Here is a 7,120-nt window from a genome sequence, read left to right on the forward strand (position 1 = left end):
TCAGTTTCCTCATCTGTAAAATGGGAATAACAATGGTGCCCAGCTCAGCTTGCTATGAGAAGTAAAGGGGGCAGTGAGAGGAAAGCACACAGCAGGGTGCCTGCCAGGGAATGAGCGGTGAGTGCTCTGGGAGTTTTACTGTTAACTCAGGGCAATCCCTTTTTGCCAAGTCTGAAGCTAAAGATGCTGACAGGGATGTAATTTAGGGAGAAGCACCTGAACCCACCCAAGCGGTTGGGCAGTGGGGCCCCAGGCCTGGCTGCCCTGGCCAGCTCTTGGCCTGAGGAGGTTCTGCCTTCCCAGGGCAGACAAGTGGCATGGCTCCCGTCCATCCTTCCCAGGCCTGCTCCCTGCTCAGGAGCCCACATGTCCGCTTAGTGGGTTATGAGAGTCACCCTGACGTCCCCAAGCCAGACCCCTCACCCCACATGTAACATGGGAGGGTCACAAATGGTGCCTCCTGCATAGAACAGTCGTGGGGCTCCCACTCTTACCCTCCCCCCCCCCCATGACGTGTCTTCTCCCCATGTTAGTTCAGAGGGGCCTTTGAAAAGGCCCAAATTAGTAAAATTCCTCCAAACTGCCCATTGTTCAATTCAGCATCCAGCCCAGCCTGCCAGATGCTGCATGGTCTAGCCTTGCCCACCCCTCTCATCCCAGCTATTCCCACTGTCACCCTCTCCCACGGCGCTCCGGAGAAGTGTCTGCTCTCCAAGTGCAGGAGCTCACACACCAGGCCCATGCACCCTGGTTTCCTCTGCTCACTGCCTGGGACTCCCTCTCTCCAGATCTTCACTCCTTTGTCTCTTGCTTAAGCCTCTGCTCAAATATCACCTCCTCAGAGAGGCCTTCCCTGACCATCCCAGGAACAGTAAGTATCCTCCCCTCCCCCAGGCACTACTACACCCCCCTCTGTTATTTTTGTTCCAGAGTACTTACGAGGATCTGAACTTCTCTTATAAACTGGCTTAGTTACCTGCTGTCTGCTTCCCTCACAACGGGAGCACTGGAGGACGTCCCACACCACACCCAGTCAATGTCTGAGGAAGGAATGATTGAAATGCCTGGTGCACAATCAACTCTCCACAAACAGAGATTTTTATTGTCACACATCCCCATGCTAGGCCTCTCCTTGCTCGTCTTCCTCACTCTGGACTTCTGAGACCCTCGGTGGAGGTCTCCATCAGCTAAAAAGCACTTGAACTGTCCTCGAGACGCCTCTCATTGCTTGCTGCCCCCAGGTCTCCCTCCTGGGCATCTTGGCACCCCTCCCTGCTGAGTGCACCCCCCTGGGCACGGTCGATTCTGGCAACTTTCCCGTGCACCCATCTCCTATAAAGGCTCTCCGCTCCCCAGCTGTACCAGCCCCACTGAGGGATAGCACCCGCCTCCTCCAGGTATTAACTGGCTTTTCCCCCAGGAGTGTTAGTTTTAGGGATTAATGGTAGTGGAGGAGCCTGTAATTTCCAGATTCATCTGTTCCTTTCCTGGCAGCCAGCGCTACATTTGTTTTTTTTTTTTCCCAAGCCCCTGATAATACTTTTCCAGACACGTTGGTTTGAATAGCATCATCCAATGCAAAAACTCTCCAGTGTTTCCTCTAAACCAGCGGACAGGCTCTCGCTGGCTTCATGGAAAGAAGTCGGAGCTGAATGTTCTCAGCATCCCTTTTCCTCCTTCCTTAGGCCCATGATCATTTTCTTTTTCTTTTTTGCGGTACGCGGGCCTCTCACTGTTGTGGCCTCTCCCGTTGCGGAGCACAGGCTCCGGACGCGCAGGCTCAGTGGCCATGGCTCACGGGCCCAGCCACTCCACGGCATGTGGGATCTTCCCGGACCGGGGCACGAACCCGTGTCCCCTGCATCGGCAGGCGGACTCTCAACCACTGCGCCACCAGGGAAGCCCCATGATCATTTTCTTTTTTGCTGTTTCCTTTTTAAGTACTGCAGTGACCACCACCCCTCCCCCCATTCATCTGGCACAGTCAAGAAATGGCTACTCCATGTTAGTAAATTTCCAAAATAATGCTTCAAGCACTAAGACGTTAAAACAATGAAATACATTTTAAAACAGCTTTATTGACATATAATTGACACGCTACAAACTGCACATATTTAAAACGTACAACTTGATCCATTTTGACGTTTGTGTGTACCCATGGAATCATCACCACAATCAGGATAATGAACATATCCATCACTCCCCAGAGTTTCCTCCTGCCCCGCCCCTCTGCCCCCAGCCACCACTGATCTTTCTAAATACATATTTAACGCGAAGCTGGCTCACTCACTTCCCCACCTCAGTAAACAGAGTGCGATCAATGTGATTGTTCCTTTCCTCAATTCAGCATTATCATTAACGTTCCTGAGACCGATGTCCTCAGGCGTCGTGGAGTACATGATTGTTTGCCCTGAACACTAAATGGCCCCATTTGTCGCATTGCCATGCCAGGCGGTTTGGGGTTTGGGAATTTTCTCCCTTGCTGCCTGCTGTCTCAGTGCATAGTTCCCAGCAGACAACCCCTGATGCCTGAAATCCCGGCACACCTACCGTCTCCTGCACCACTCCCAGCCCTCACTCTGGACCAGTGGTTCTCAGCTGGGGGCAATTTTACACGCCCCCCTCCAGGGGACGTATGGCAATGTCTGGGGACACTTTTGGTTGTCATAATGGGGGTGAGGTGCGACTGGCCCCTCGTGTTTAGAGACCAGGGATGTTGCTAAACATCCTACCATGCAAAGGACAGTTCCCAGAACAAGAATAACCTGGCCCAAGATGGCAATAGTGTGAGGTTGCAAAATCCTGTTCCAGTAACAAAACTGATAGGAAAATTCAACAAGAAGTCATGTTAACTGTTTTACTTTTTTGTATCAAGAGGGAGAAGGAAGGGCAGAGCTTGTTGGAGCTACCAGGCCAGAAGGGAGGGTGAAGCTTCAGGAAGATACTGTCATGTCTCAGGTACCTCCTGTCTCCCAGAGGTGGTCGCTGGCTTCCTGAGGACAAGTTCTAAGGGACTCAGCTTGAGGTCCCAGGGCCCAGCATTCAGGAGGTGCCCAATGAATGTCTGCCAGACTAGACTGCACCCAAAGCACCTATTTGGTGCCCAATTGTGGGTAGCACTGCCTGGGCACTGAAGGCAAGGCAGAAGACACAGAGCCAGCAGAAGGGAAACATTAAGCTGACCAGTGACTTGGGGAGGCGGCAGAGCCAGCAGGTGAAAGGTAAGTGCGGAGCTAGCCCAGTAATTGGGAACATGAGAAGGGCTGACCGTGCTGCAATCCTGTCCCAGTGTGACCAGATACATCACCACCACATCACTTCTAGCTCCTCCCCCCACCCACACAGACACCCTGTTTTCCTGTCCTATAAAGGAGGCTTTCCCAAAGTGGTTTAGCCAGAACTGGAAGGGCCCCGCCCAGTGATGGGATAGGAGGAGGCTGACTGTTGCCCCATCAGCGTTCAGGAGGGACCCCAGCTGTTCTGGAGCTAGATGGTGAAGTATGGGCATGCTTTATTCAGTTTTGCATGACTTAAAATTTTAATTATCTTATTCTAAAAGTTATTGTAGAAATTCCTGAAAATGCAGGTAAGCAAAAAGACAACAAAAAGCTCTCAAATCCCACCCTTTTAGAGAAAATACCAATTAAGTTTTGTTGTCTGCTCTTCTATGCATGTGTGGATGTGGTGCAGACATTTTGATTAAAACCAGGTGTGGGGGGACTTCCCTGGCAGTCCAGTGGTTAAGACTCTGCGCTTCCACTGCAGGGGTCGTGGGTTCGATCCCTGGTCGGGAACTAAGATCCTGCATGCCGAGTGGTGCAGCCAAAAAAAAAAAAAAGAAGAAGAAAAAAGAAAAAGCCCAGGTGTGGGTGCTGCTGCGAAGGCTTTGTTTGAGGTGCCTGAGAGTGGGGCAGAGATTTTGAGAGAAACGGTCCCCCGGAGCACTCCAAGGGGACAGTGGGAGTGCCTGAGGTAAGGGTGACTGGGTGGATTTTATCATAGGACAACTGTTGCTCTTGGGAGTCTCCCAGGTTAGCCCCAAATCCAAGGATAAAGAGAGGCCTGGCTGGTTAGACAGCTCCTCTGGCCCCCTGCTGGGAAGGTGGGAACTGGTCACAGCCCGTTCCTCCCTTAGGCCTTACCCATCAGGCCCTGCTCCACCCCACAGGTCGCCCCACAACAAGTCTGTTGCTAGACTTCTGTCACGTGGTGCCTCCTGTCCTATTAACTGCTGTGTAAAACTGATAACTGTGATCCAGAGGCCCCTGGGCTCTTAGGTCCCCAAGCCAGTGGACCTGGGCTCTGCAGGCAGTTTAGTTCCTTCTGGCTTTTAAGGCCTCAGACAAATTGTTGGGAGTGATAAAGAGAACAAAACCTGCCCACAGGACTTGTTCCAGGAGAAAAAGAAAGAAGTTGGCTAGCAGTCACCAGCTGTGGCAAGCTGGGATTCTCTCCAGAGGGCTTTTCGCAAGGAGGGTGTCTTCCACATTCTTTTTCTCTTTTGTTTTTTTTGGGTTTTTTTGGCCACGCCGCATGGCATGAGGGATCTTAGCTCCCTGACCAGGGATTGAACCCTTGCCCCCTGCAGTGGAAGCACAGAGTCTTAACCACGGGACCACCTGGGAATTCCCTCCACATTCTTTTTAACAACCGAATCGTTATAAAGTACAGTTGTATGGGAAACCCTAAAATAGGAGCAAGACTAAGGTGGAGATCCTCCGGGGCAAGGGCTCACTCTCTCGGTCCTCTCCTCTCTCCTCCCCTCAGTGATGCACCTCTGAGCAACAGCTGAAAGAATTCTCCTTATGCCAAAGGCAGGATTGGAGGGGCAGGCTGGCGGAAGAAACTGGGAAGCTCCAGTGCCTCTGCTGGGTGGCAGCCGTCTGAGACAGGGCTAGCCCCTCCTCCCCCTCAGATCCACTGAGGCTCCCCTGGGGCCAGCCTCCAGGATGGGTGGGGCACCTAGAGGCAGACAGGATTGCTTTCTTTCCGGGTTGACCTTTCTTGTAAGTCTGAGGACAAGGGGGAAGGGCACTGGGGGACTCCGAGGCTAGATGGAACCAGCCCTGTCCCTATTTCCCCTAAATAGGGATCTCTTGCTCACAGACTTAGGAAGAACCGTGACTCACTTCCTGCCTAGGTCTGACTGAAGAAGTATTGTTTTCCCAACTGTGGCTGATGCTGCTAGTTGGGGCCACCCCAGGGTGGCCCCTAGGAGTCTTTGCTCCCTGTGGGGGGCAGTTCCCATTCCAAGAGGGGGCCAACTGGACTTATCTCCCGGCTCAACTTTTTTTTTTTTTTTTTTGCGATACGCGGGCCTCTCACCGCTGTGGGCTCTCCCGTTGCAGAGCGCAGGCTCCGGATGCGCAAGCTCAACGGCCATGGCTCACTGGCACAGCTGCTCTGCGGCATGTGGGATCCTCCCTGACCGGGGCACGAACCCATGTCCCCTGCATCGGCAGGCGGACTCTCACCCACTGCGCCACCAGGGAAGCCCCCGGCTCAACTTTTAGGACTGCACATTCTTCCCTGAGTTTCTGGTTTTTGCACTGTTTGTACAGGTGCCCAAACAGTACCTTATCCCACTAGTTGAATATTATCTCCATTTTACAGAGGGGTAAATTGAGGCTCTGAGAATTAAGTAACTTGTCTAAGGTGGCAAAGTATAAAATAGTACTGCAGGGTTTTGAACGCAGGTTTGCTGGTTGACTTGTCACCTAGTGAGTTCCTTTACGAATGTTACTTAACTTCTCTGGGCCTCAGTTTCCTCCTCCATAGATAGTGATACAGGAAAGATCCCTAAAGGAAAATTGTATCCACCTTACAGGGTTTGTGGTTAGGATGAAATAATTTAACACACGGAAAGAGCTGAGAACCACTCCTGGCTCAGAGAACATGCTCTGCAGTGTTCGGTGCTCGTTTTTGTCATTATCCCCAAACCGGTGTTGAAGAGGTCACAGGATAATATTGTTCTGCCAGGTTATCTCAAAGCGAGCAGGAAAGGATGGGCAGAGACTGCTCTGCGACCTTGGAATAACCCAGCCTGGGGAGCTTTTGGCCACATTTCCCCTCTTTTCTGTCTCAGCTCAAGCAGTGGTGGCCTCGGCCAAATAGCACAGACGTTTTCTAGGGCAGGGACCCAGGGAGGGAGAGGAGCCGGCTGGTATATTGCAAGTAGCTCAGATTCAGGCTCTGCCAAAGCCCTAGATCTCTTCCAGGCTCTGAGGCCTGCTAGTTGTGGTATCTTGGGCAAATTATTTAAACCTTGTGCACCTCAGTTTCCTCATCTGTAAAATGGGATTAATAATGTCAGCCTGAAAGGATTATGTAGATTAAATAATGTACATGAGAAGGAGATAATATAAAATGACTGGCCTGGTGCCTGGCAGGAGGTTGGAGTTAAAAAAAAAAAAAGTTTTTAAAAAATTAAAAGGGGATGGGCTACTTGTTCTGCTTATCCACCTGTCTATATAAATGCAAATAAAATCGTGAGTCCTCTAACTGTAGGCGACGAGGAGGTTTGCCCAGGCGCGGTGAAGCCCGACCTCAGATGGGGTACCCCAGGTGCGTCATCCCAGGGCACTTAACTCGGTCGTGCCCAAACTCGTGGCTTAGGAGTGGGGAAGTGGGGGGAGAAGGCCAGCTTCCCCAGAATCCGGCCGAGACTGGGCTCGGAGTGACGCCTCGAGCCCTTCCCAACCCCTGCCGGGAGTTGCGAGTTCGGGTCTCCGCGGCCGCCGGCCCGGGGAGCTCGCGGCGCGAAGAGCCGAGCCCGGGGCGGGGCTGCGGGCAGTGGGGCCTGGGCGACGCGCCGGGCGGCCGCGAGGGCTTTGGGATCACTGGCCCCACTTCCTACCTGCCCCGACCGGGAGCCAGAGGCAGTGGGCGCCCCGGAAGGCCGCAAGGCCGCCGCTCGGAGCCCGGAGCTCGGGGGCTGCGGCGCTCCGGCCCCGAACGCGGGCCCGGGGCCGGGCGGCATGGGCGGCGCGGCGGGCCAGGGCGGCGGGACGGCTGCGGCGGCTGCTGGGGAGCGCGGAGGTGGCGCCGCGAGGGGGAGGGGGCGCGGCGGAGGAGGAGGAGGAGCCCGGGCCGCCGCAGCCGCTGACAGCGGCCCGAGTAA

The sequence above is a fragment of the Monodon monoceros genome, unplaced genomic scaffold (assembly GCF_005190385.1).
Source record: "Monodon monoceros isolate NGI ecotype Baffin Bay Population unplaced genomic scaffold, NGI_Narwhal_1 Super_Scaffold_21, whole genome shotgun sequence".
Classification (NCBI taxonomy): domain Eukaryota; kingdom Metazoa; phylum Chordata; class Mammalia; order Artiodactyla; family Monodontidae; genus Monodon; species Monodon monoceros.